Here is a 20818-nt window from a genome sequence, read left to right on the forward strand (position 1 = left end):
GACAAAACCGAAAAAAAATATATATATACAAAATACTACCAACGATCTCAGCAGCAAAGAAACAAAAAAGAAGGAAAAAGGAAGAAGAGAAACTTACCGAGGAAGCCCCGACCACCGGATCTCACCGGAACCTTCGAAACACCGAAGGTACTTTTGTAGATTCGCTCCGATTGGGAGCTTTTTAGGAGAAAATAACACCGGAATCGTCCTTAGGACGGTCCGATCTATCTATTAGTGTAAAAATAAATTTTTCCGGCCACCGGATGCGGTGGCCGGCGGTGACAGTCACGGCGGCACACGGTTGCCGTCCGGTGACCGGCTTCCCTCCGATGAGGGAAGCTAGAGAGAGGGCAGAGAGAAATTTGTTCTTTCTCTGTTAGAGAGAGAACAGAGAAAAGGAAATGAGAAGCTGGCCAGTAGGGCCAGCCGGTTTAGGTTATAAATACCCTCTCCCGAACGACGTCGTTTTGGGGAGGGTATTTCTGTAATTTCACAAAGGGTAAACCCCGTCCAAAGCCATTCCAATTTGTAATTTTTACATTCTAGTCACTAAATCGATTTTATAATACTTTTAATTCAGATCTTTAATTTTAATTTCTTTTATTTTAGTCCTTTATATTAAAATAATATATTTAGGATAAATAACAGATTTAATCCCTTAATTTTAATAATATTTTAATCCTTAGTTTATATTTTTAATTTATTTTATTCTAATATCCTAATTTTAGATAATTTTATTTTAGTCACTAAATTATTAAATAAGAAAATAGCATGTTTAATCCCTATAATTCTGATTAATTATGAATTAGGTTTTTCAATTTTAATTTCACTATATTTTAGTTATTTATTTTAAGTATTTTTTTATTGCTTTTAAATATATAGTTAGAATTGTTTTTTTTAATTTTTTACTTGTTTATATATTTAAATGTTGTTATAAATATATAATAAATAAATTATTTTAAATAAATTATTTTAATATTTAGTTTTCAATATCAAAGAAAAGGGCAGTCTTAATACAACTGGATGTCCTATTCTGATATTTTAAAATTAAAAATTAAACAATATTATTTAAATTAATATTTATCAATATCAAAGAAAAGAGCTGTCTTAAGGCACCTAGAAGTTCTTTTCTGATATTTTTAAATAAATAAATATTTTTTTATATAATTTTGAAATAATAGGATTATAAATTAAATATATTTTTGAATTTTTAAATTTTAATAATAAGAGACAATTTATAATTAAAAAGTACCAATTTTGGGCGTTGTAGGGGTGCTAATCCTTCCCTAAACGTAACCGACCACGAATCCCTTTTTATTATTAAAAAGAATGAATTTTTGGTTATAAACGCAGATCAGTTCAATTTTTTAATTGATGTTTTCTTAAAACTCTTTTAAAAAATAATTTTTAGGTATTCGACCTACCTGACCCAAAAGGCCGATGGCGACTCCCCAAATTATTTTCAAAACCATTTATTCATATCGATTTTCCCGCCAAAATAAATATTTCGTGCCCGGACGAAAACCGGTTATGACAATATGTCTCCTCCCCGAAGACTCCTCTTGCAGCCAATTTTCACAGCAACCAAAGAGCGTTAGAAGTCTATTTTATATAGGATTCTAAAAATAGTATGCTTTTTCCATTATAAATACATGTAATCCATATCATTTGTAACACACGAATGGAGATACGAAATACAAGCAGAAATTACGAGCAATCTTAGAGCGAAATTAGAGTTTTTTTTCCTGCAAGTTTTCGAAGAGAAATACAAGGTAAATATAGTACCTTTTTCGAGTTTACGCTTGCATGCTTGTGTCTAGTTACATTTTGTATTCGAAAAACACCAAAGAAAATGATTATTTGCCGATGAACAGGGGCATTTTTCGGGATCTATTTTTATAGATCTAGCCCCCGAGGCTTCTTTTCTTGAGAAAAATACTTTGATTTTCGGAATGGGTGTGAAAAAGGGGTAATATCACTCTTGGTCCCCTCGTTTATAAAGGATTTAATTTCCACCCTGAAATCCCAATTCATCCTCAAAGTGCTCCAAAATTTGTCATTCAATTTTCTATTTTTACATCTAGTCCGTTTTCTAGATTTGAATTTCAATTTTCTTCTTATTTTATTTAATATTACATTATAGTATATATTTGATATTACTCTATTATATTATTATTATTTATTTCCTTTTGTTGTTATATATATACATGTATCATTATTATTTTATTATTTATTTATTTTATTTACATGTTATATTATATATATATATATTACGTTATTTCTTAATATTTTTCTTTATATATATTTTAGTTTACAAGCTAATATGTATGTATTTCCTTTTTTACCTTTTTTCCCTTCATTTTGTTTATTTATTTTATTTTTATTTTCTTTATTCATTGATTCATTTTTCCTATTTTATTTATTTATTTATCTTATTCCATTGTCTTTATTTTTTTATATATATTCCTTTTATTTTCATAATCTCCATATCAACTGTGTTGTTTACTTTTCGTCCATATTTGTTAGTATTTATTTATTTTTTTGTTTATCTCTTCTTTATTTCATTTTCTTTATTTTCAATTTATCTTCATCGTTTTTGTTTTTCTAACACTTTTCTTGATTATTTAAGGGTTCGTTTTCCAAACCTTAGAGGTGAGTAATTTGGATCGTCATTTTATCTTTTAATTTAACTTACAATTTTCTTAATCAAAGACAACTGGAAATTACGTAGTACCGAAAGGGCAGTTCAAGGGTGCTAACCCTTCCTTGGCTGTAACTGACTCCCGAATCCGACACATCTTTGGTAAGACGCAGATCAGGTAAGAAATAGGGTGTTCGATCAACCCATTTGCTTTAAAATAAATGATCGGTGGTGACTCCTAATCCATTTTCCTAAGTCGAAGCCCAATTTCGGGGCGCAACCGAAAGACGGTTGCGAAAGCTTGGCGACTCTGCTGGGGATACAGGTAAGTGAGTCAGGCTAAGGTAATTTTCAGTTGTCTTTTTATCGAAAAGGGTAAGTTTAAATTTTAAGGTAACATTTCGATCCTTATTACTTACCTTTGATTATATTTTTTCGAGTAAATAGTTAAACTGACCGTTTTCTAGTGATTTCAGCTTTCCAAACTTTTTCATTCAAGGCTCTAAACCCGAGCTCCGAACCCGTTTTAAATGGGGGTGAAAGCGACACATTCGTGTGAATTTATTCACCACATATGCCAAGCAAGTAGCCATCAGGATTCATATATCTTATGTCTTCGTGTGAATTTATTCTCCGCGTAGACATAAGGGAATGTGTCCTCTTGAGTTTAACTTAGTCCACACAAGCCTGTGATGGGTTTAGGACTAAGGGTCTGGTAAGCCCAAGGGGGCACCAGCAAGGAGAACTCGGGTACCTTTTTTTAGAACCTAAACCGGGAGAATTTGAAGAAATAGAGCCTACCCCAAAACCACATTCCAAAACCTAGGACATTTCTTTCCTAACCATGTTTTTTTTCTCTTATATTTTTTTCTTGTCATTATTTTATTTATTTATTTATTTCTATTTATTTTTATTTTACTAACTGTCTGCCTTTGTGTTTGTTTTTAAAGCATTTGCATCATAACAAGAGGCCATTGATCCCTAAAAAGGTGTTTGTTACACAAAATAATCTGAATTAATGGATAAAGGTGTTGTAATACAAGAGATTAAAAACCCCAAGGTACGACTATGGTCCGAGAAGACTTAGAAGGAAAATGGAGATAGTCTTCAAGGAAGCTATGTGTCAGAGCTGGTTAGCTACGCCTATATCAGCCTAAAGCAGAACGACGTGCAAGAGCTTTGGGACATCTGGGGCAGTTGAAAGAATGATCAGAAACAGAAGTTCAGACAACAGTATGGTGACATTGCATTGTTGCTTCAAATCAAGACTGATGAGCCCTTGATCAAAGCCTTGGTTCAGTTCTGGAACTCGGGATACAGTTGCTTCATTTTTAATCAGGAGGACATGGTTCCCACCATTGAAGAGTACACTACATTGTTGCACTGTGAAAATATCAGACTGAAGCGAGCTTATATTAAACACATCAAAAGTCAGGCTTTCAAGAGTGCACTAGCCAAGGTTACTGGGGTTGACAAAAGATGGGTAACAGACCGAGCTCGATGTAAAGGCAGTGGGGAAGGAATTGCCTGGCTTCATATCAAGCAACTGATGAAGGACCATCCCGATGAGTGGAAGGCAATAGACCTGTTTGCACTGAGTCTGTATGGCCTGATTATATTCCCAAAGACTTTGGGGTACATTGACACAACCGTGGTGGAACTGTTTGAGCAACTTTCGAAACGAGTCAACACAACACCGACCATCTTAGCCGAGACCTTTCGGTCTCTCAACCATTGCCGAAGAGCTGGCGGAGGTAGATTCATTGGGTGTGTTCAGCTCCTTCAAGTCTGGATTCACAACTACTTCTGGAAGACTAATGGGGTTGCCTACAGCCGATTTAGCACTACGTATTCACCTTTGAGAGAGTTCATCACCATGAAATGGCATGAAGGCGCTTCAAAAGAGAAGTGGATGAAAGTCTTCACTCATCTCCAAGATCAGGATATTACCTGGAGAGCCCCTTGGTTGTTACTCAGTGACGTTCTTTTTCGATGTGGGGACTCCGATACTATGACCTTACTTGGACTTTGGGGTGGAGTTGGGTATGCTCCGTTGTTAGCACTTAGACAATATGGGGCACGTCAGTTTGTCCCATCAACATGCGGACTAGCCAGATCAGAGTTTGAGTATCACGGTGACAACTATAAGAAGATGATCAAGGAAGCAGTCGATTCATGGAAGAAAGTATTCCGGATGGATGTTGTAGCTGCCAGAAACATGCTTACTCCGGACTATGTGGAGTGGCGAAGATTGAGAAAAAATGACAATATCCCCGTGCCAGACTGTGAGGATACCCGAACCCTGGAAGAACATCTCATGCCCGTCTTTTCTGAACTTGAGATAGCCAAGACAGAGTTTGAAGCTGTGAATAATGAGCTGAAGCAGAGGGTAAAGGAGCTTGAAGCTGAGCACTATCAGTGGAAGCTAGATGTCGATTCTCAGAAAGATCGAGCAGACAAACTTGAAAAAGAACAGAAAAAAGTCTGTTTTGAGCTTGAAGACTTGAGAAAGGGGTATCAAGATAAAGTCAAGGATAACTCCAAGTTGAAAGTGGCTTCTGAATACTGGAAAGACGAAGCTCATAGCCTGAAAAGAAAGTTCGAAGGGCCTGATGAGAGAGCTTGGAAGGAACAGATGAAGACTGCCCAGAGGCGCTTAGCAGACAGACAGCATCAAAACCAATGCTTGAGAATCCAGATGGCTGATCTGGAGAAACAACATAAGAGAGATGGCAAAACAATAGCTGAGTTGGAAGCTATTGTAGATGGGTTTAAGAAGAAAGTGAGCGAGCTTCAGATAGTGCTCTTCGACGGAGGTTTACAATGGCATTTTCGTTGGGAGCAAGCATAACAAAGGGTGAAGGCCAGAGACGCAGTCATCCGAGACTTCCTGGATCAAGTACAGAAGGCAGCTCGTCATCTACACGGCATGGCAAGGGAAGCTGGAATGGTCCGACAAGGCATACAACCAGTGACAGATGAAGACAGAAGACTTGTCAACCTACTAGAAGCTGTTCGGGGTCTAGAGGATTTAGTCTGAATGTACCTTTGATCATTTTTATGTCTCTTACAAGATAAAATATTTTTGTCTAAGTAAAGATTATTTATAATAATGGACACTTTTCTGGATCAATGCCTCGAACATTTCATGCATTCTTGCATTTTGCATTTTTGCCTTTTTGCATCTTCATCTACATTTTTAAGCATTTTCACAAACATGAAATTAAGTCATGAATGACTCGATGAACTGGATTTAACCACATAGAAGCAAGATTGTAACATTAAAGAGCCTGATCAGCTGATGGTAGGACAAAGCCGGCCAGGATGATCTAAGAAAAGAATCCCCATGTCCTAAGGACTACGATGTTGAAGCTGTTAGCTGTTACTACATAAGAAGCCCTAAATATTCCTCTGAGAACTATAAGGCGCTGAAGTGCAAGATCCAAAACCTGATGGATTCAGGGGCATAAACGGCAGAAGAAGGGGGCATGGCATATACCATTTGCACTTAGAGGATTGTTTTGTTTAAACACGTCTCTAATCTTTCATCGTTTGTTTAATCTTTTAAAGGATTGAATTTATGCTACTTTCTAAGGTGGAGCAATTGAACAAATTCTAATCTTTAGTTCTTCGAATATTAAATGAATTAAGGATTCTTTTAATTCTTCAAGAATTATAGATTTTTGACATATAGCGCAAGGTTAGACCTTTCTTATCCTGTCTCAAACCCTAAAATAAAATACCTTGATTCTTCACCCTAAATAACTCATGGTCATTACCAAAAAGATCAAATTTTGACATTACCTCCCTTTGAAATTCTTGAACATTACCTTTATCTTTTTGATACACTCACACCTTTCTTTGAGTCAATAAGATCACACCATTGTCTTTTTAGACTCAAAATTGACATTTTTACACCATTAAAGACCACAGCATCGAGTTGTTCATTTGAACATGAGCATTCTTCTAAGACATAACTTGGGGCATCTCGTAGGGAGCTTGAACATTAAGACATCTGGGGGAAAAAAGAAGAAGAATTCATCCGAAATAATTCTATCATGCATTAATTACACTATTTTCATGTAAATAGAATTAATCATGAAAATCTATCCCCCTGGGGATATATCTTCTGTGAGGACTTCCATGTATGAAATGATGAACGACTTTCTTTCTTTATCCCTTCACAACAGGAGAACAAATATATCCTTTGTGTCCCCTTTTGAGCCTATAGTATTTTTCTTCTGATTCAACCCTAACCAAGGATCACCCTCCACACTGGGGGGTAAGGTGGAAGAAATTTGCTCATATGAGTGAAGACATCAATCCAAAGGAAAAGGTGAGCCAAATACCAAGTGCGAAGATTCAATCAAGAACAAAAAAGAAAAGAAGCAAAAATCAAAAGGAAAAGGGACAAAAAGCACATGCAAAGATTCCCTAAAGACAAATGGCACATCAAGCTTCAAACTATGAGATTGATCAAGCATAATCATTCTTGAATCACTGAATCACTTCACTCGAAGATCATAGAGCATCAGGAGAAAGAGACATTTTGAGCAAGACAAGATCGAGGGAATCAGAATGAATTGATCCTTGGTTTAATACCCTGAAACACTTATTTGGGCCTATTTATCCTTTTCTTTCATAACCATGAGCCCTGGCCTACATTACGTGCCTTGAAAGTCACTTCTAATCATACATAGATTACTAAACAGAAGAGACTATCTTCAGATTTCATCCCGTCCATCAGGATTAATTTTCAAAAAAATAATGTAATTAATGTATGGTAGAGAAAAATGACAAAGGGAGGTTCAAGACGTAAATCCTGAATAATGTCTTGAAACCAAAGGAGGGTTCGAGTTGAAAACATGAAAAGGCGGCTCGAATATAAAAATTGTGCAACTGAGGCGATTACACAAATTCCTTGATAAGGCATCGCACAATCCGAGTGTGACAACGAAGGTTAGGAGTCAGAGAACACTTCCAGCAGAGAAACATGCAACCTACCCCATCAATCCTTTGAGCATAAAATGCCAAACCTTTGACCAAACACGATAATCTGAGACTTTTTTATCCGTTCCTTACTTAACCATTTCCCAAAGATAGCTTTGATCTTGACACTTGTCAAATAGCTATAATTTATTGAAGGATTAACATTGTAATTAATTCTTTGATATCCGATGAACTCTAGTTTTATGATTCGTCTCAATTGTAAAACCGTGAAAGTGACAATATTTTCAAAACTTTTGGTTAAACATTTTTCGAAACTCTTTTAATTGATATTTTCATAACTTTGAAAATAAAAGAGAAAGAAAAACATTTTTTTTCAAACAAGACAGTTTCTCTAGAGTGGATCTTGGTAAATGACATGTGACTCTTAGACACAAAGCTCGTGTTCAGAATCAATGCTGAAGCAAGAAATGAGGAACATTTGGGGCATCTTTGAAGATTCAACATCAAATATTGGGGCATTTTTGGATATTGGGGCATCTTTGGGAATTCAACATCCTAATGCGAATTATCAGACCTTCTGAAGGCATTTCCTCCACATGCAGGAACAAGTAGGCAAAAATGAGGCTCTATCCAAGAGATAAATGATATTAATTCATGTTGCATGCATCTTAGACATACTTGAGAGCATCACATTTATCATTTTTAGCATACATAATTTTTGCAGCTTTAGAGTCAAGTTTCAACTTCAATGCGAAAGATACCTGATTCAAAAGAGTTTGTAAAAACTGATAGTGGTTGCTTAACTCAGTAGCAAGGAACTACACCTCAACTAATTTGATATATTGAAAGATCGATAGATCTTAGAATCAACTTCAGACGAGTTCGAGAGCTAATTCAGAACCGATCCAGTTCGCATTTTCAAGTTGGATTTCAACTTCACGACGAAGGATATCCAATTCCTGGCTCAACTTCACGGAGAAGGGGCCACCCACGGTTTCAACTTCACGACGAAGGGAATCGTGCTCACCATTGTCTCTCTTGAGACAGTTTCCCTTGAAACAAACTTTGTCTCTCTTGAGACAATTTCCCTTGGGAAAAAAACCTTTGAAATTGCTTCTCTTGAAACACAAAAACCTTTAAAACATAAACATTGAAAACATTTCCCTTGAAATGAATTTTGTCTCTCTTGAGACAGTTTCCCTTGAAACAAAATCTTTGAATATGTTTTCCTTGGAACTAATTTCATCTCCCCATGAGACAATTTCTTTTGGAACTAAGTTTTGTCTCTCTTGAGACAGTTTTTCTTAAAACAAAATTTTGTCTCCCTTGAGACCGTTTCTCATGAAACAACATATATCTTTGAGGTCGTTTCCCTTGAAACGAATTCTGTCTCTTTCGAGACAATTTCTCTTGAAGCATCATCTGAACCGTTACACTCAGCTCAGGCACATACTTGGGATGGTCGAAAGCATTTCTCAAATCAAAAATATAGAATATGCACATCATATTTGAATATTTGAATAATTCGAGATCAGGGATCAGAACTTGAAGATTCCAGAACTAAGATTCCAGAAAAGCAACCGGAGATTGAGATTTCTCTCCTGAGCCCAAAAATAACATATGTTGCATATGCATTTTAGGCATACCCAAGAGCATTGCATCCATCTCATCACATATATGCATAACTTTTTCAGGTTTTAGCTAGAGTCAATTTCAACTTCGCAGCGAAAGATATTGAGCTCAAAGCTACACAATCAACTCGAGAGTAGATTTCAACTTCGCGACGGAGGATATCTAGCTCGAAGCCAAACTTCACAATACTTGGATTTCAACTTCACGACGAAGGATATTCAAGTCAAGGCTCAACTTCATGACGAAGGGGTCATCCACGATTTCAACTCCACGACGGAGGATATCATTCCCACACATCCACGATTTCAACTCCACAACGGAGGATATCGCGCCACCCGAGACAACACAAGTTCAACTTCACAACGAAGGGACGGCTGGTTGTCAACAAACAATTTCCCAATTTCAGAGCCAATTTCAACTTCACAGCGAATGATATTGGACTCAAGACAACACAAGTTCAACTTCACAACGAAGGGATGGCTGGTTGTCAACAAACAATTTCCCAATTTTAGAGCCAATTTCAACTTCACAACGAAGGGCATTGGACTCGAGACAGCACAAGTTCAACTTCACAACGAAGGGACGGCTGGTTGTCAACAAACAATTTCTCAATTTCAGAACCAATTTCAACTTCACAACGAAGGATATTGGACTCGAAACAACACAAGTTCAAATTCACAACGAAGGGACGGCTGGTTGTCAACAAACAATTTCCCAGTTCCAGAACCAATTTCAACTTCATGGCGGAGGATATTGGACTCGGAACAATACAACCTACTTGGATTTCAACTTCACGACGAAGGGTATCCAATTCCAGACTCAACTTTATGACGAAAGGGTCACCAACGGTTTCAACTTCACAACAAAGGGAATCGTGCACACAAGCAACATCCATCTCTAGATTGGATTTCAACTTCACGACGAAGGATATCCAACTCAAATAAGGAGCGTTTGTCAACACACTTTTCAGTTTCAGAGTTAATTTCAACTTCACAACGAAGGATATTGGCCTCGAAACAACGCAACTTACATTGGATTTCAGCTTCACGACGAATAATATCCAAATCCAAGGCTCAATTTCACGACGAAGGGGCCATATTCGATTCCAACTTCACAAAAAGATTGACCCAACTTCACGACGAAGGAGTCATCTGTAACGCAGCAACACCGAAGTCTTCAGGACAAGTTTCACCTTCACGACAAAGTATCTTAATCCAGAAGATGATTCAAAGGCCACTCGCCAAAAGCTTTGAGTTCGATTTCAACTTCACGACGAAGGATATCGTGCTCAGAAGCTTCCAGTTCAACTCGACCTCACGACGAGGGAGTCATTCCATATTTCAGTTCAATTTGGCAAACCAATCAAATATCGGATTTCAACTCTGCGATAGAGGATATTCGATATGAACGAAAATTTGTGTCTTTTATCTTTGCCCTATTTTTCATTCCACGAAAAAGGACAAAGAGGGCAGCTGTAGACACTAATTTTCCAGCGCCACATGTCTCCTCCCCGAAGACTCCTCCTGCAGCCAATTTTCAAAGCAACCAAAGAGCGTTAGAAGTCTATTTTGTATAGGATTCTAAAAATAGTATGTTTTTACCATTATAAATACATGTAATCCATATTATTTGTAACACATGAATGGAGATACGAAATACAAGCAAAAATTACGAGAAATCTTAGAGCGAAATCAGAGTTTTTTTTTTTCCTGCAAGTTTTCGAAGAGAAATACAAGGTAAATATAGTACCTTTTTCGAGTTTACGCTTGCATGCATGTGTCTAGTTACATTTTGTATTCGAAAAACACCAAAGAAAATGATTTTTTACCGATGAACAGGGGCATTTTCGGGATCTATTTTTATAGATCTAGCCCCCGAGGCTTCTTTTCTTGAGAAAATACTTTGATTTTCGGAATTGGTGTGAAAAAGGGGTAATCTCACTCTTAGTCCCCTCATTTATAAAGGATTTAATTTCCACCCTGAAATCCCAATTCATCCTCAAAGTGCTATAAAATTTGTCATTTGATTTTCTATTTTTACATTCTAGTCTGTTTTCTAGATTTGAATTTCAATTTTCTTCTTATTTTATTTAATATTACATTATAGTATATATTTGATATTACTCTATTATATTATTATTATTTATTTTCTTTTGTTGTTATATATATACATATATCATTATTATTTTATTATTTATTTATTTTATTTATATGTTATATTATATATATATATACATATATATTACGTTATTTCTTAATATTTTTCTTTATATATTTTTTAGTTTACAAGCTAATATGTATGTATTTCCTTTTTTACCTCTTTTCCCTTCATTTTGTTTATTTATTTTATTTTTATTTTCTTTATTCATTGATTCATTTTTCCTATTTTATTTATTTATTTATTTATCTTATTCCATTATCTTTCTTTTTTTTTATATATTCCTTTTATTTTCATAATCTTCATATCAACTCTGTTGTTTACTTTCCGTCCATATTTGTTAGTATTTATTTATTTTTTTTGTTTATCTCTTCTTTATTTCATTTTCTTTATTTTCAATTTATCTTCATCGTTTTTGTTTTTCTAACACTTTTCTTGATTATTTAAGGGTTCATTTTCCAAACCTTAGAGGTGAGTAATTTGGATCGTCATTTTATCTTTTAATTTAACTTACAATTTTCTTAATCAAAGACAACTGGAAATTACGTAGTACCGAAAGGGCAATTCAAGGGTGCTAACCCTTCCTTGGCTGTAACCGACTCCCGAATCCGACACATCTTTGGTAAGATGCAGATCAGGTAAGAAATAGGGTGTCCGATCAACCCATTTGCTTTAAAATAAATGATCGGTGGTGACTCCTAATCCATTTTCCTAAGTCGAAGCCCAATTCCGAGGCTCAACCGAAAGACGGTTGCGACACCCAGCATGCAGACATATACGATAAAAAAATCAAATGATATTCCTAGAGCTATTACCTGGAAGAGGATCTGAATGTTGGATTGGGAAGAGTTACTTCCATATACGATGATGAATGATGTAAGTTAACACACAAATAATATCATATATAAATAAGTTATTACTAGTATACATTTAACTTTGTTTGAGCTTTTATATTGTTAGGAGGCCAACTATCCATTACAGAGGCTGACACCCACAGAGGCTGAGCTTGCAACTGATTGGTGGCAAGCTAGTAAGCGGTTTTTTATGGGACGGATGATGAGCACCCTCCACTTCGAGAGCCATCACCTGATCGGGCCAATTCTACAGCTCGACACTCGGAGCCATCACCTGATCGAGCCTCTTCTCCACCTCCACCATCACCTATTCCATCACATCATCGAGCCTCTTCTCCATTATCACCTCATGATAGGCAACCGACAAAGAGGCCACGATATTTATCTCCCTGTTCTCCACCTTCACGGGATGAGTTAGGGGAGTTACGTGATGAGGTCGGTGCTTTGCGTCATGAGGTCGGTACTTTACGTGAAGACAATGGTGCATGGAGTGATGAGGTTCGGTCTTTACGTGGTGAGGTGGATTTTTTACGCGATGAAAATGATGGGCTACGTGGTGAGGTATCTACTTTACGTGATGAGGTTGCCGCTCTACGCGAGATTATTTCATCGCTGTAGAATGAGGTTCATACTCTACGCAATAAGGTAAATTTGTTTAATATTATACTAAAAATGCAAATAACCTTTTTCGGCATTATTTATTTATTTACTGATTTATGTATTAATTTATTTTCAGTGGCCCGATAATGTAGATGCTTTACGTCGGGTTTTTCTTGCACGACGAGGTTCACGCATCAGACGTCATGCACGTGCCATTACGTCTCCGTTCACCCCACTAGTGCCAAGACTCTGTAAGAAAAAGCCTGATGCACCTATCATCGTTCAAGAGACGCCTCCTATCATTCAAGAGGCCCCTCTCATCATCGAAGAGGCCCCTCCCACCGTTCAAGAGGCCCCTGTCATCGTTCAAGAGGTCCCGCCCGTCGTTCAAGAGCCCGATTCACATGGCGTCATATGTCGACATATTGATAAAACCCCTCTCGTGCCCGATATGATGGATACGAGTTGGCTTTCTTTTGTGTTACCGGCCAATACCATTCCTCAACAGGAGAGGGGAACACTACCGGACACAATTGCGGATAATACCCTTTGGGCTAAGGCCGTAGTTGATTTTTATCTACATGAGCGGAGCAAGGGGTGTTATTCTGACCTATGCAAACTCGATGATGTTATGCATTTGTTTCTTGATCGGTCTTGGTGGGGTATTTTATTAGGGGTTGAAGATAATGACTATCTCGAAGGGGTGATAAGTCTTATATTCTTCTTATATTGCATTTTGATTAATTTTTTTTAAAATTATTAATAAATGCACTAATATATGTATTTTTTTTTATAAAACAACATATTGATGTATGGGTGTCATGTCTTCTAATAATAAGGAAATTGAGGAAAATAAGAAATACTCGATGGACTATTATGCCGACGTCTTTTCACGTAGCTCACTTGAAGGATCCGAGAGATGCTTCATATACGTTGGGTAATGGAAAAGCTAAACTTTATCCTGCGTGGTGGGAGGTCGATAAGGTTAGTATTTATTTTTTGAATATTTTAAAGGTTTTCATAAATTTTATTTGATGTGCGCAATTATTTATGATTGCAATTTTTATCCCTGTTTTGGAATGTCGTCATTGGCTTCTCATCGAGCTTCAGCTCCCATCCCTGAAGACAATGATATATGACAGCATGTTGAATTGCATACATTTGTCTGATTTGAGAGATATTATTTGTAAGGGATGGAGCGCTCATTTGGCGAAATACTTGGACGCGATTGATTATTGGACTAATTCTGGAAACAAGAAGACAAAAAAGTTCAAAGTTACAATGATTAGAGACGATACCGCGCCACAACAAATGGAGAGAGCCAGAGGGGATTGTGGTCCTCTTGTATGCATGTGCTTGAAGCGTTTGACGACAGGAAGTAAACACCTTCTACCTCACACAGATAGAGATAGAGGTGCAGTAGGCTTATGGTTTCGGTATTTTATGGCTCGAGCGATATATGCGAGATGTTGCCTACCTGCATCCGCGTGCTGAAAGTTTGCATAAACAATTGGTAAGTTTGAGCAAGTGTTGTTAACATATATATTCTTTGTTGGTTTGAAAATAGTTGGTTAAGTACCTAGAATTCAATAATTTGCTGTTTATGGTTTTAGATGTGTAGAAAGTGTTGTTTGAGAAAATGTTTGGTTTCTGCAGATTATTTCTGACGTGAGCTGCGTGAAATTGATGTATTTGTGCATAAACAACTGTCTGGGGTACACTTTTTTTCCTTGTTTAATTGAATTTTACATTGATTTGTTCTCTTTGTAAAAGTTGATTTGTTGAGGAAATAAGAATTATTTTTTGCTTGTTGATTTTGTAAAAGTTGATTTGTTTAATTGATGTGTAAATAAGAATTATTTTTTACTTGTTTCATTGATTTGTAAAAGTTGATTTGTTTAAATTTAATCTGCATTATGTTGAAGGCAAAAAAGACTGTTGAATGTACGCTTTCGCAACGCGAAAGTCAAATTCGCATTGCGATAGTCAAATTCGCAACGTTAAAGTTAAATTCGCAACGCGAAAGTCAAATTCGCGTTGCGATTTTCGATTTTGATTTTCGCGTTACGAATTTGACTTTTGCAATAATCGCAATAAAAAATCGTAGCGTGAATATGACTTTCGCGTTGCGAATTCATGGAAAACACCTTCAAAAAGATAACAGACAACAATTTGATAAGTGATAACAACTGAACAGATTATTGCAATGTTCAAACTCAAACTACAAATAAATGTCTAACTGAAAATGTATACATTCACACATAAAATACACATAATACAACGTTTGCATTTAAAAATCACCTAAGTTAATAAGTCCCAAAAGGTGAAGCCAGTTGTGATTGGGATTTTGATTTTGATTACGATTTTGATTTCCTTTTGCTTGACACCATATGAGCTTTGGATTTTGATGAGGATTCATATTTTGGTAGAGGAAAAGATGATTGTGATGGCACTGGTGATCCACAGGTCAACCTTGTATGATCATTTTCCTTGCACCGACTACATGTCGATATCCTCTTCTCTTCACCCTTAGACGGTATACGATCGTGATTTTTTATTCGGCTAGGTAGCTTGCTGTTCATGACTGGTGGCAAAACTATTTGTAAGTCATCCGGTATGTCCCACTCAGAAGGATGTGGAATAGGGTAGACAATCTCGACATAAGTCTGTCGATATACTTCTGTAGTGTAGCAATCCATAGCGTATGCGCTTGAATCATCTTGGTTTAGATGAAGAGCAACTTTTATAACATGGCCACACAGATAACCAGATGTTTGCCATTTCATACAACTACACGATTTTGCATTTAGATCGACAAGTCAATTTAAGTTTTTATCCAATACTTCAAACAAAGTGTTTGAACATGGTTCAACTCTCCATGACGTTGACTTCACAACACATTTAGTGATCTTTTTTTCAGCCCATGGTGTAACACGACGTTCCAATGTTCCTGTAAATTTAAATAAATAATACTTAGTAAAATATATGGTAAGTTACGAATTTAAAGAAATAATACATGCATGATTTCTTTTCTTGTAGTACCACTGTTGAATAGAGGCTCGAAAAAACTCCATTAACATAGTAATATGTAATTTCCGGGAATGACGACTAAGAGCGTTGATTGATTCTGCACTATTAGACGTCATGAAACCATATCTTGCTCCAAGTTGATGTACTCTTGACCATCTTTCAAACCCGGCATCTTCTAGTGTTTGAGCACATTGAGGCAAAACACGTCTTAAATAATTTATATGCTTATTAAAATCCACTTCCTGATAAGCTTTTACAGCCTTCCAGTATGTCCATTTGTGATTTTTTATACCAGCAGACCTTGATTTTAGATTTCTGTACAAATGAACACCATAAAGTCCATGAAAAGCATCTGGGAAACACCTTCTAACAACGTTGTCAATTGAGTTTGCCCTATCGAATATGATTGTCAGATTGCTAATAGGACCTATGCAATCCCTAAGATTCTCCATAAACCATGTCCATGAATAAGAGGTTTTAGATTTGTCAACCCCGTAAGCTATTGACAGTATCCCATTATTAGCATCTATGGCTACTGCTAATAAGTTTACTCCAAGGTATCGACCTTTCAAATGTGCTCCGTCAACTATAATAACTGGGAGCATGCAAGTAATAAACGAACGAATCTACAAAATAATATACACAAGAAATATAATCATTTAAATGTGAAATGCATGTAATTAACAAGAATAAGTCAACAAAATTATATTAATTTACTAACCGCAACACCAATGGAGATAAACAACAACTCAAAGCGTCCATCTCTATCTATTTTGATATGAGTTACCGACCCAGGATTTTTCAGCTTTAAATTGTGACAATAAGCCAGTAGTTGGGCAAACGATGCTTCTGGAGACCCCCTCAACAATTCTAAGGCATAACATTTGGTTCTCCAAGCTTGAAAATATGAGATACTAATCTTGAACCGAACATTCATGTCAATCATAATTTCATGTCCCCGATATACTCTGTCATTCATAAACATTAACTCATCCAGAAAACCACCCAACACATTTTTGTTTGTCTGTCTATGGTGAGGAAAAACTTGGGTTCTTGAACATGTATGTTTATCAATAAAAGTCCTAACTTGAAACATTTTGTAATCTTTTATCCTCTTTGCAATCATACGTCACGTACAGTTTTTGTCAATCATACACTTTGTTTCGAAACGATCTTTGCTTGATTTGTTAACTTTTAGTTAATAGCCATCTTCCACACATTTCGTATACAAAGCTATCTTCAAGTCTTCCTTTGTATCAAAACAATCATCTTTCTTGATACGAATAACTTTTGTGTAACAATCAACTACTATCTTTACTAACTCTTCTTCCGGTATTTGAAGTAATTTTGGCATACTCCAGTTATACTCCCGTGATATTTTCTTCTTTTTCTTTTCTCCGGGGACTTCTTCTTCTTCTTCTTCTTCAGGGTTATATGAATTACAGAATGGATGTTCAACATGTTTATTCACAGTCGTAACTTCATCCTCATTATCATCAACAATATCTTCCTCGGCAGCAGTTGTTTCATCATCAAAATTCGGGTATTGACCAATATCAAAATCATTACACGCAGAGTCTGTTTCTTCTTCTGAAACATCATCAAAATCCGAGTATTGACCAAGATCAAAGTCCGGGTATTGACCAAGATCAAATTTCGAATACTGACTAGTACTCACAATTTTTTATTTTGGCTCATAATCGTCTAACTGGTCAATACGAAAACCAAAATTTGGTGCTGAAAGTTGATTGGGATTTAGATTAGGAAAAGGTTGTAGATTTTGAGATTGTGTTTGGTATTGGAAATGTGGTGAAACAAAATTTTCTTGGTGATGAAATTGTGGTGGAACCATTAAATTTTGAGGAACTATTAAATTTTGAGGTTGATAAGAACGTTATACATTGTGAGCACCATAAACTGGGGTTGAAGAACTTAGTTGATTACCACCCGCTACTGACCCAACTTCACTACTTCTAGGTTCAACAACATACAATGTAACATCATCTTCTTGCGAAACACTAATGTAAGCAATGAATCGTTCAACATCTTCATTGTCGGTTAATAAATAAACTTTACCTTTTCTCTGATAAGATAGCCTAAATCCACTTAGAGGCTCTAAATTCAATTTCTTTGCAACATGTAACATTAGAGTTTCATAAGTTAACTTTTTTAATGACAGTTTTAGTTGAAGATTCATGGGTAAAGGCATATATTGTAAAACAACATGAACATTCTCCCATGACCCTCCAAAACACAAATCTATCCAAACATGATCAACATTAGATGATTTCATTCTACAAATTGTAAATTAATTTACTAAACAAACGAGCTATAAACTAGATATCAGCACTAACTTAGAGAAAAACATACATTTATTAAGTTGATAGTTGATAATTTGGGAGAGAAATTATTGAAAAATTGTATAGAAATAAAATTATTTAAAAAAAATTAGAGATGGGGAAGGATGTCGTTGGATATAGAAACGGATGTCGCCGGAGTGAGTTATAGATGGAGATGGAATGAGTTGCGATTTAGGGATTTAGGTTATGATTTACTACTGCTGCGTAGCTATATACCCAAAACATTTGTGTTGCGAAACTAAAACCTGTTGCGAAATTAAATTCGTGTTGCGAATTCGAAAATCGAGTTGCGAATTTAAAATTCAGTTGCGAATTTGAAATTTAGTTGCAAATTTGAAATTCAGTGTTGCGAATTTGACTTCTGTGTTGCAAAATTAACTTCTGCATTGCGAATTTGGAAACTGAGTTGCGAAATAGGAGTTCGCGTTGCGAATTTGTTGGTCATTTTCGTAAATCCAAAAAAAGTTGGTTAAAATCGTATATTATAAGGCATTTTCTATCACTGAGGTTATTTTCTCTTTCACAAATATGTTATAAACGAACCATATTACAATTTGTGCCTAAATCAAGTTGAAACAGGACTACACATTATCAAGGACTGCACGCTAGCATTGGTAGTCTGGCAAAAGTTAGCTTACTAGTGGCCACCGCAGAGTTTGAACTGAAATTTTAAAGAATGGCTTAGTTGGTTGTTTGTCAATGTCTCACCTACAAATATAGTGAAGCATTAATAACCATATGGGCCTTATGGTATGCACGAAACAAAATAGTGAATTGTAAAACCTCAACCCGTACCCAACCCGGATACGAGTCCGAGATGTCACATTGACCTTTTAAAACGATGTTCTTCCAAAATAACCAAATATTTGAACTCATTTTAAGAAAATACGATGATATATTATTGAATTATACTTCATTATAAAAATTTAAAGGAAAAACGTATTTATGAATAATACTATACAGTATGAACAGTACCGTGAACATTAATGAACAATACCATGAACAATACTATAGTGCATCGGTGCATTGCTACAGTGCACCGATACACTAAAATTTCAAAGCAAATTTGTGCATTGATGCACTGCTACAGTGACTTTCGTAAAACGTTCATAAAACTTGTAAAAAATTAACTGTTCATTACTATACATTTACATTTACTTAAATACGTTTAAAACATTACAAAACTTGATCAGAACATAAATACTTAATTTATCAACTTTGTTTACATGTCAATCTATTTTCACATAATAAAACATACTATTTAATCTACTTTTGATCTGACCTTCAAGTGGAGTTATGTTGTTCTGCTAAGCTTAGCTTTGATTTTCCTGCTTCTCAGTACCTACGTGTAAATCGCTTACACGCTAAGTCATAGACTTAGTGAGACATATAAATATGATAATAATGCATTCCGTATGAATATGAACATGCAATCTATCAATTCAATCATGTCATATGCAATTCAATATAAACAATAATAATATGGTAACCTATAACTATAATAATGCACTTACCTTTGATAACCTTTTTTTAGGCCCATGTACATTTTTGAGAACTCAAGGTATTCGAGTACATTGAGGTTATGCATTATTGTTGTCACCACAGCTCATATGGGGTCCCACTAGGGGCTATAAAATTTTGTCCCAAAAGACCTATGTACTGTATTTGTCCCGAAGGACTTATGTACTGTATTTGTCCCGAATGACCTATTTACTGTATTTGTCCCGAATGACCACTCCTTAAGAACCATATACATATTCCAGTGGATCAAATCTATCTCAAAAGACCTTGTAAATGTTTCAAATGATACATATATGTCCCGAAGGACCACGTAAAACCCTCGACTCTTGACATGCCAACTATACCTATAGCTTTCGTATCATATATACCATGGGCATTATTCTTGTGTTTCATATGTTCATATACTCATGTCATTTCTCTTGTGATCACATATACATTTTATTCTGTCACATACCACATGTATGTGTAAACATCTATGTCATTTCATTTAACATATAATACATATTGCAAATTCATGTAAGCATGCAGATCATGTAACATATATAATAACTTATACTCATTTCATGTATTCATGCACATATAAGAATCACAAATCAAATAACATTTTAGGAGTCACTTCTTATCATAGTAACTCCATCACTGGCTCATCGCAAGCCAATGTTTGTTCTATAAGCACAAATTAAATTGTACTCACCTTAGCCTTGCTTTGATTCGATCCTAATTCTTTGATTGCTCCGGAACTTGTTTAGGCTCAATACCTACATAAACATAATTTCCGATACAATTATCAAAAGCCTAAACCTTATAACTTGGTATTAATAACTTAGGCTAATTTAATAAACAAAAATTCCATTTTTCTTTTAGGGATGTATCGATGCACTATGGGTGCACCGATACACAAAATAGCTTCGAAATATTCATGCATCGATGCACCTTCAAAAATTTTCTTAGTGCATCGATACACCTGCCCAGAATAAGCCATTTCATCCAAAAATCCTCAACACTTCATCCAAATTTTCATATATAAAATCCTTATTATGCTACTAAATTCATCTATAATAACTTTAATAAAT

Source organism: Hibiscus syriacus, unplaced genomic scaffold (genome assembly GCF_006381635.1).
Source record: "Hibiscus syriacus cultivar Baekdansim isolate YM2019G1 unplaced genomic scaffold, ASM638163v2 tig00111027_pilon, whole genome shotgun sequence".
NCBI lineage: Eukaryota > Viridiplantae > Streptophyta > Magnoliopsida > Malvales > Malvaceae > Hibiscus > Hibiscus syriacus.